This window comes from Mobula hypostoma, chromosome 3, assembly GCF_963921235.1.
Source record: "Mobula hypostoma chromosome 3, sMobHyp1.1, whole genome shotgun sequence".
In the NCBI taxonomy this organism is placed as follows: domain Eukaryota; kingdom Metazoa; phylum Chordata; class Chondrichthyes; order Myliobatiformes; family Myliobatidae; genus Mobula; species Mobula hypostoma.
The window spans coordinates 189,922,841-189,932,670 of NC_086099.1; the positions used below are offsets into that span (position 1 = coordinate 189,922,841).

The 9,830-nt window shown below is 47.7% G+C and overlaps 1 pseudogene; it reads left to right on the plus strand.

Annotated features, from left to right (window-relative positions):
• Nucleotides 1-651: 651 nt before the first annotated feature.
• On the plus strand, nt 652-9,161 carry LOC134343773 (uncharacterized; annotated as a pseudogene).
• Nucleotides 9,162-9,830: the final 669 nt, after the last annotated feature.

Sequence of the window (9,830 nt, forward strand, 5' to 3'; positions counted from 1 at the left end):
CACCGCGGGCTTCATCGATCATGGCGCCACTCCAGGTCTAATCCTATTGATGAAGTTTTTGAGGATATTGGGGATGCAGGGGTTAATGACCTTCAAGGACTTTGTACCCTGTTGGCATAAGTTGCCTCCTTTGTTTCTGCTTCGTGCAGCTGTGAGGTTGTGGATTCACTAAACTACTTCTTTGTTTCAATCAAGGACAGATCAGTCTGATTCTGTCTGTCTGACGAACACTCCAAGGCTGACTACTTCTTTGTCTGGCCCTCTGTACAATCTTGTACAAAGAATTGGAAAACAACTCCATATATGGATAATGATGGCCTCTTTGATCTGTATAAATGTTGCTGTATGTAACCTGCTGATAGAGGTCCCATAGGAGCCCCCAGGGAGAGAAGGAATTCTGTCCCTCTCGGTGTTTTGGCTCTGGAGCCTCTCGCCGGCTGAGCTCGAACAAATAAACTGGTGAAAAGGATAAAGTAAAGAACTGTGGTGTGATTATTGATCTGACGAATTTAAGTTTACATTTGGTGCCGTGACTCGGATCCCAACATGGGGTAAGTCCCTCTGGGCTGAGTAAGTGACGGAGAGTTGCGGGTGAGTAATAACGGGTGGTAGGGCGCCCTGAGGTGTTTTACCTCTGACTGTCCCTTCTACATGTCCGAAACTCCTGTCCCTCGCCCAGAGGAACTGGTACCTTGCCGGGATCCAACAAACCACCCGGACCGGGAGAATAAGGTAAGCAGTTGTTTTTGTGAGTATTAAAGTCTACGGGTGCTGAAGAATTGGGCAGCAGATTAGTGGCAGTGATCTACTACATTTTTCTTTTGGGTCGGCCACAACGACTGGGCAGCAGGTTAGTGGCAGCAACCTATTACATTTTGGGGCTGGTGGCAGAACCTGGTAATTAGATAAGGGGTAACCGACTCTGGTCTATTCTAATTGACCCAGCGGGCCAGTGGCAGTGATCTGGTAAATTGAAGTAACTAATTGGGCGACAGGCGGTTGATCCACGAAATTGACCAGCACAGGACGGGACAGACGCTTGGCCAAACAGAGGGGAAAGGGACTCCCCTGCAGTCTAGCTGGATGTTAAGTGCAGCGCTAACAAAGAAACTGGGAAACGGTGTGTGGCCACCAAAGGGAACTTGGGATATGACCTCTTGTGAACAAGCAGTAAATTTAATTTGGTAAAAGAATTGAGGTAAAAAAGTGGTAATTATTGATTAAAGAACGAGAAAGACAAAGAAAACAGGCAAAGACAGATATGGACAGACAGGAAGGTTTAAATCGGCAGTGCTGCGTGCAAGATCCAGGGTCAATACGGGATCCCGAACCTATGTCTGGCATACCGACCCTGTTTGAGGACAGTGACCGTGATGAGGATTGGGCACGCACCTTATCCCCCACCTTACCAGAGGCTGAGTGCACCCAGTGCTCCCGAACCCCAATCATCCCAGTACTTAGATACCGTGGCCGCTCGGGTAAAACAGCGGCGGCAGGGAAGGGGAGGCTCTCTATACCATGAGATCCAGGAAGGGAATACTGAAGATTATTCCAAGACGGGGAGGGAAGGAGCCAATAAACCCCAGAGTTAATGGCTCCACAAAGACAATTGCCCACCCGAATGCTGCCCAGTCCACAAGCAGCCGAGGAGCGACAGCCTTCAGTAATTACTGTGTAAGCACCCTGGAAGCCTCAAGATACGATAATGATCACGAATCAGGCCCCACACAGAAAAGGAAAAACCAGCACAGTTTGCTTAGTATGTCCGCAGTACTATACAAATGTATAATGCGACCCCGCAAGATTTATTCGGTCTCTGCTGCATGTTTCTCTCAGCTGATGAGGGGCGGAAATGGAAGGCAGAATTAAGATACCAAACCTATCAGAAGTTACAGGCGGGAATCCATAATGAAAATGAACAGACAGACCAGATTGTTCAAGCCTAGGAGAGGGCTCTCCAACAACCTGTAACTATCACTAAAGTACTTGAATGTAAACCTAAGCCTGGGAAATCGGGACCAGACTGTCAGGAGTGACTTGTGGCCTGCTATAGCACTTTCACAGGAAGCCAAGCTTCTAAAAATGGGAATCTGTCCCCCAGTTTAATGCCTTACTGCTCCAATGCTTACCAATTAGGTTACCCAACATGATTAAAACAAATAATAATGGATTGGCCTGACAATGATCGAAATCGACTGCGATGAACTTTGACATATTATTGGGATCGGGTTTTCGAATCCCGATCAACCCCAAAGGGAAATCAGGCTACGTCCACACTAGACCGCATAATTTTGAAAACACCGGTTTCGCGTAAAAACGATAAGCCTCCACACCAGGCGTTTTTGAAAATACCTCCGTCCACATTGAAACGGATATTTGGGCGAATCACCTCCTACTGGGCATACGCAGGACTCATCTACAGAAAACAAGTGAAGAGTCTTCACCAGCTTCGACCAGTACGCAGCCCGACTCCGACAGTTTGGCCAGCAACAGGTGATGGCTGCGACATGTTTGGTGTCGAATCTTGTGGTGAAAGACTTAGTGCGCATTTGTCCAGGTACTGTCATAAGGGGGCACGTTCAGAATGGACCCAAATGCAAGACACAGACACTGAAGTACTGGGAACTGGACTGGACTAGAGTTAGGGACAGGATGGAGCACAGACTAGGAGCTGGGACAGGAACACAGACTTGGGCTAGGAAAGCGGGACCAGGATGAGGAACTGGGAACTAGGAGCCTGGGCTTGGAGTCCAAGCCAGAGACTGGACAAGGACCCAGAACCTGGGTCTTGACTCAGGCTTGGACCCCGGAAGTAGGCGAGAACATGACGTGGCTACAGGACTAGATGAGGCTTGGGGTCCTTCGAGGCCTGGCTACAGGACTAGACGAGGCTTGGGGTCCTTCGAGGCCTGGCTACAGGACTAGACGAGGCTTGGGGTCCTTCGAGGCCTGGCTACAGGACTAGACGAGGCTTGGGGTCCTTCGAGGCCTGGCTACAGGACTAGACGAGGCTTGGGGTCCTTCGAGGCCTGGCTACAGGACTAGACGAGGCTTGGGGTCCTTCGAGGCCTGGCTACAGGACTAGACGAGGCTTGGGGTCCTTCGAGGCCTGGCTACAGGACTAGACGAGGCTTGGGGTCCTTCGAGGCCTGGCTACAGGACTAGACGAGGCTTGGGGTCCTTCGAGGCCTGGCTACAGGACTAGACGAGGCTTGGGGTCCTTCGAGGCCTGGCTACAGGACTAGACGAGGCTTGGGGTCCTTCGAGGCCTGGCTACAGGACTAGACGAGGCTTGGGGTCCTTCGAGGCCTGGCTACAGGACTAGACGAGACTTGGGGTCCTTCGAGGCCTGGCTACAGGACCAGACGAGGCTTGGCTACAGGTCTAGACGAGGCTTGGGGTCCTTCGAGGCCTGGCTACAGGACTAGACGAGGCTTGGCTACAGGTCTAGACGAGGCTTGGGTCCTTCAAAGCTTGGCTACAGGAATAGACGAGGCTTGACTACAGGTCTAGACGAGGCTTGGGTCCTTCGAAGCTTGGCTACAGGACTAGACGAGGCTTGGCTCCTTCGATGCTTGCCTGGGCAGGACGAGGTACTACTCCTTACAGCATAGGGCCAGGCCCCTTCCTTGGACACCGGGCTGGGATGCTTACTAGGATGCGGGGCCAGGATGACTGCCGAGGAAAACCGCCGAAGAAACTGTCAGGGATTCAGATGGAGAGGGGAAGGGAACAGTCCAGCCTCAGGGTGATGGCAAAGACGGCCGGACTAACCCAATGGAGGCAAGGACAGGAAGGGACAGATCCAGCCACATGGTAACGGCAAGGACGGCCTGACTTACCCCACGAAGGCAAGGACAGGAAGGGAGCTCAACCTTGGCTGGCCCCAGAATCGGCCAAATCCACACCACGATGACTGCTCCGACTAGAGACAACCAGGTTCTGTGAAGTAGTGGTCCTCTAACCAGGCCTAGAGATCATGAATGGCTGTTCTAGCCTTCCACCAACAGGGTGCTCCAAGTGGATACTGATGAGCTGAAGCAGCAACCACACTTGATCCCAGGGCCACTTATATTCCCAGCCACAAGACGAGCATCAGGTGCCTATGATTAAGCCCAACTGAAACAAAGGACAGCCGGAAGACCTGGAGTCCAGAGTCCACGGACTGGACCATGAACTGGAATGCAGACTTCATGGACCTGACCATGACAGTTACAATGGGTTTGTACATTACACAAAATCCGCACAAAAGTTTGGCGGGGCCGAAGGCTGCTCTTCGTAGACGAACATGAGCTGAGCGAGCCTGAGTATTACATATGTCTCCTTATTAACCATTTCAGCCCTGGGATAAAGTCTCCGACTATCAACTCAATCTGTGCCTCTTATCATCTTATACACCTCTAGTCTCTTCACCGATGAAAGGGATGATAGCTACAACTAAATGCAATAATGCTTGTTACTGGGCAAAAGTGAAATTTGCTGCTACCTCATTTGTTTGCCTTTACTCTCGCCATGTCTTAAATATTAAAGGTGAATATGTTCAGCGGGAAGAAGGACGCGAGCAGGCTATATCTGGGGATCAGAAATTGGAACCAAAGCACGGAACGCACGTATTCACGTACCCAGCCACTGCAGGTGGAATTCCAGGGGGACCTAGTGTGAGGTTTTATTTACAGCTACCACCATTCTGGGGTGTAATCTAGCAGGGACAGACTTGTTATGTCCGTTGGAAGTCAAGATTCTATGCACAGACAAGGGTATCACCCTGGGACTAGTGAACAACCAACAGCTTCCCCAGTTACCAATTCACCCTCCCCCCCCCCCACAGTGGTGGGCACTTAATCTGGACTCCACTTCGTTTGAACCCCTTCTGCCAGAGGCAGACCTTCATGTGACTCTGTGCTATGATCCTACTGGGTGCTCAACTGAGGAGAGCCAATATTATGCACCCTTTGAGGGACACAAGTTTCCAGTCACGGTGATTGGAGAGGTTAAAAGAGGGCAGTGGATTACTGACTGAAGTTCCAGGTTCCCTTTGGTGACAGACAGGACTGGCGGTTTCCCGTGCCAACATTAGGGTTCGCCCTGGGTTCAAGCCAAAGAACCAAGGGTTCCTTGCCTACACCCTGATGAAACAAGCCTCCAGCACAGAGGAAGAATGGCAAGACTCGGCCGCGGGCCAACTCCGATACTGTAAGGAGACGGAGGTGAAGATGGGACATCTGGTAAGACACTCTTTTAATACTGACAAACCCAAGGCATTTTACCACATCTCTGGGCAATTTCAGGCCATGAAGTCTGCCGCACCAACTGCACCCCCCCCCCCAACTCATCCGGATCACCATGAAAGAAGGACAGACTCTCCCATCCCTTCCACAATACCCCCTCAAGCCCGAGGCAGCATTTTATGACGACGGAAGATGGTTGTGGATCCAGCAGGGAAACGATGTTCTGGCTCTGCAATAATGGTGGACAGTGAAGTAACTGAGCAGGCCTCTTTTGAAACAGCTGTCTCCGTCCAGAAGGCTGAGCAGTTTGTTCTGATTCGTGCCTGTATCCTAGCAACAGACTGAAGTGCGAACTTTTACACAGACTTCCGTTATGCATTTGGAGTTACGGGATTCCTGACTTCCTCTGGCCACCCCATTAGTAATGCTACCTTTATAAACAACTTACTCACTGCTCTACAGCTACCTCAAGTTTTGGCTATTATTAAACGTTCAGCCCCTACTGGGGAATCTGATGAGATATAATGGTAATGCTAGGGCTGACCCAGCGGCCAAACAGACAGCCTTGAATCCCACACTTTTAGTCCCCTCGGGATCCCAGAAAGCTCCTATTAGACAAAATCTAAGGACGGCTATGCCAGATATGGGGGAAATACGTATGTTCTAGGGGGACGTCCCTGAAGGAGAGCGCAAACTATGGTCCCAAATGGGTTGCCACCTTGAACCTCAGACCAATTTATGGGTAACCCCTTTGGGACAGGTCTGTGTTCCCTCTGTGTTCTTACCCATTTTCATAGATTATGTACATAATTGTACACACCTGGGCAAGGAGGGAATGGTTAATACATTATTACAATTTTGGTGGCACCCTGGCTTCCAGCAGGCAGCTAAAAAATGAGCCACAGCATGTTTAATTTGTAAAAAATGAATGCTGCAAAGGGAATGCCTTGTGTTTCTGGAACCACCTCCTTGCCTGGTGGGACTTTCTCTTGTTTGCAACATGATTTTATAAAACTACCTAGAGTACATTGTAATAAGTATTGCTTAGTGATAGTAGATGTATTTAGCAGATGGATTGAAGCTGTTCCTACAATTAATAATACCGCTATGACTGTTGTGAAAATATTGCTAAAAGAAATAATTCCTTGCTATGGACTGCTAGAAATAATAAGCTTGGATAATGGGCCACATCTTGTTGCCAAAATAAATGAGGGGGTCTGTAAAGAATCTGCTATAAAACAACAGTTCCACTGTACCCATCATCCGAAAGCAGCCGGCATAATGGAACGAGCCAATGGTACTTTGACAGGTAAATTGGTCAAAATTACACAAGAAACTGGATTGACCAAGTTGAAGGTTTTACCCTTAGCCCTATTCCATATGAGAATCACGCCATCAAGACGGGGTTATCACCTGCAGAAATCATTTACGGGAAACCCATGAGAACCCCACGGGGACCCCAACGTTGTGTGCCGCTCCTCTCCAAAAGCTTACCTGCCCAAATGGATATGCATACCCTGGGGGAGGAGATGGGAAAACATTTATGCAAATTAACTAAAAATCTCCAAAGCTTGCATTCGCAGGTACGACAGGCCTACCAGGAAGACGAAACCCAGCCTAAAGGTGACTACCCCACGATTGAGCCTGGAAATTTTGTCCTGATCAAGAACTGGGATCGAGGGAAACTCAGACCTTGGTGGAGAGGACCATATCAGGTGTTACTGACCACTACCATGGCTGTGAAACTAAAAGGGCAATCTCGGTGGACATATCGAACAGACTGCAAACGTGTTACTGAAGGAACTGAGTAGGAGGACTCTCTTGGACTAAAGGAAAATTCATCATTGGTGGAAAAGAAACACTTCGAGGAAATTGCATTTGGAAATGGAATTGATGAAACAAAAGGGATAAAAACTTTCCCCATGGACTCAAGTCAATTGGAAAGCAGCAATGGAGAGAATTTAGTGAAATCAAGTATCCCATACACTCCCAATATCAGAGAAGCGGTCCCTGAATATCCAGTGAATAATGTAGAAATTTGTACTGTTCCCGAAACACAAATGAATCAGATTGCAGTACCCACTATGATACCAGTCCGCCATCATAGTTTTAACCGATCAAAGGAAAATATAATAGCTGAATCTCAGCATTTTTTTGAGCTGTTCAGATAACAAAAATGAGAAACCGGGTCCACAATATAGGTTTACTGAGAACAAAAAGAGGCAAAGTCTATTGAAAAATTGTGAGACTCTTTGTTCCGTTAAGCTGCCTGGTAAAAGATTTACTAGTGTCAATGGGGCTCTGAGGTCAAAGAAATGGAAAGGAACCCTGGTTAAAGAGAAAGGTGATACCGCATCCCAAGACACAGAGGCTTCCTCCGATAGTCTTCTAGAAGAGTGTCTAATGGCTATTAAGCAGACTACTTCTGGGTCTCAGCTATGCAGCCCTGTGAAGGGAGCTGAGAATAGGAAGCTGAAAAGTATGAAGACAATACAGTGTGTAAATAGTACTTTGAAGGTTTTCCCATCTCCAGCTACTGCACAGAAAGATGCAGAGTTTTGTTTGACTACAAAGAACAAGATGGGGAACCCACAATTTCCCATGCATATAAATCCATTGAGGAATCTTTTTTAGAGATTTAGATACAAAACAATGTACAAATATACAGAATGGAAGTTGTGATTCTGCATTGATTCGAGTAACTAAGTCACAATATGATGGCTGCAGTAAGAGGGAGAGCGAGTGGGTTCAGTCCACAATGCCAATGAATAAAGTTCGGCTACAGACACTGCAAATGGCCTCAAAGCTGGATCTCCTGAAAACTCCTGACATAGTTGCAGAACAACAATGGGAACTGGGCAAAGGGGATACTATACCTCACTGCATAAATTCAAAACATAAAAACAGTGAAGAGACACAGACTATACAGGCAACAAAGGAAAGGCTGTCACAGTTTTGGAAACAGAGACGTATCAGCATGAACTTTTATCTTTATAGGCATCCGTTGGTCTGATGAGACCATGGATTTGCTCCTTGGAAGGTTTCCAGGGTGCAGGCCTGGGCAAGATTGTATGGAAAACCAGCAGTTGCCCATGCTGCAAGTATTCCCTCTCCACGCCACCGATGTTGTTCAAGGGAAGGGCATTAGGACCCAAACAGCTTGGCATCGGTGTCATCACAGAGGAATATGTGGTTAAGTGCCTTGCTCAAGGACATACACGCTGCCTCGGCCAAGGCTCAAACTAGTGACCTTCAAATCACTACACAAACGCCTTAACCACTTGGCCACGCGCATGAACTATATTCCAATATATTAAATAAAACCCAGCTTGCAGAAGTTACATTATCAGACAACTCACAAGAAACAAAGATGGGGATCACGCTACAAAGTTCCGACAGAGCAGCAAAGATGAGCTGCCCAAGTAAGAAGTGTTCAGATGGTGGTGTGGGCTTTCACAAGGGACGGTTCCAAGTTGTGACGGTGAATGACGTCCTTAATTCCTGTGGAGATCCTGAAAAACATTAGACCATTACAGTGAACCAGCCAGTACTCTGAGTAACAACAGCACAGAGCAATGTATTCTGAGGGATGATTGGGACACCACTGAAGTCAAAGCTGGGGACATAATGCATCCTGAAGGAGAGAAACACTTGGACACCTGGATAATAGGACAAGATGTTGGGTACATGATTGTAAGTCCTGACCATCTTATTTCTGGGACTACTGATGTGAGTGATATCCAGTGTATGCGCAGGGCTATACTGACTGAGCGATTTAAGGCTTGTGAAAGGGGGATGGCCCTGGCTCTTCAATATATTTGGGGACTTCTGGGGATTGATTTTGCATTTCGGAAGTCTGATTGTATTAATTTTGATCGTTGTCTGCATTTTAAGATGCCTTTGGCCATGTATTGCATCTCGTTGTCGAAGTGACCACCTATTGTGAAAGTTTATCACGTAATGATAAATTGACCTTCAAGGACTTTGTACTCTGTTAGCATAAGTTGCATCCTTTGTTTCAGCTTAGCGCAGCTGTTAGGTTGTGGATTTGCTATACTATTTCTTAGTTTCAATCAAGGATAGAACGGTCTGACTCTGTCTGTCTGACAAACACTCCAAGGCTGACTACTTCCTTGTCTGGCCCTCTGTACAATCTTGTACGAAGAATTGGAAAACAACTCCATATATGGATAATGATGGCCTCTTTGAACTGTATAAACGTTGCTGTATGTAACCTGCTGATAGAGGTCTGATACGAGCCCCCAGGGAGAGAAGGAATTCTGTAGCAGTGGACCAGATGTCCAATATATCGACTCCACTTGTTCTTCTTGCTGATTTCTAAGGTTCTGGGCATGTCTAGCAAAGTCTGACTAAACCTCTCAGGCTGGGGATCACCCTGTGGGTGATAAAACGTGGTCCTCGTCTTCTCGACTCCAAGCATGCTCAGTAACTCATATAAGCCTACTCTCGAGTCCCATCCCTGATCACTATGTATCCGCCTGGGGAGGCTATAATAAATGAAATACTTCTCCCATAACACTTTGACCACCATGAACACCCTCTGATCCTTGGTAGGGAAAGCTTGTGCATATCTGGTGTAGC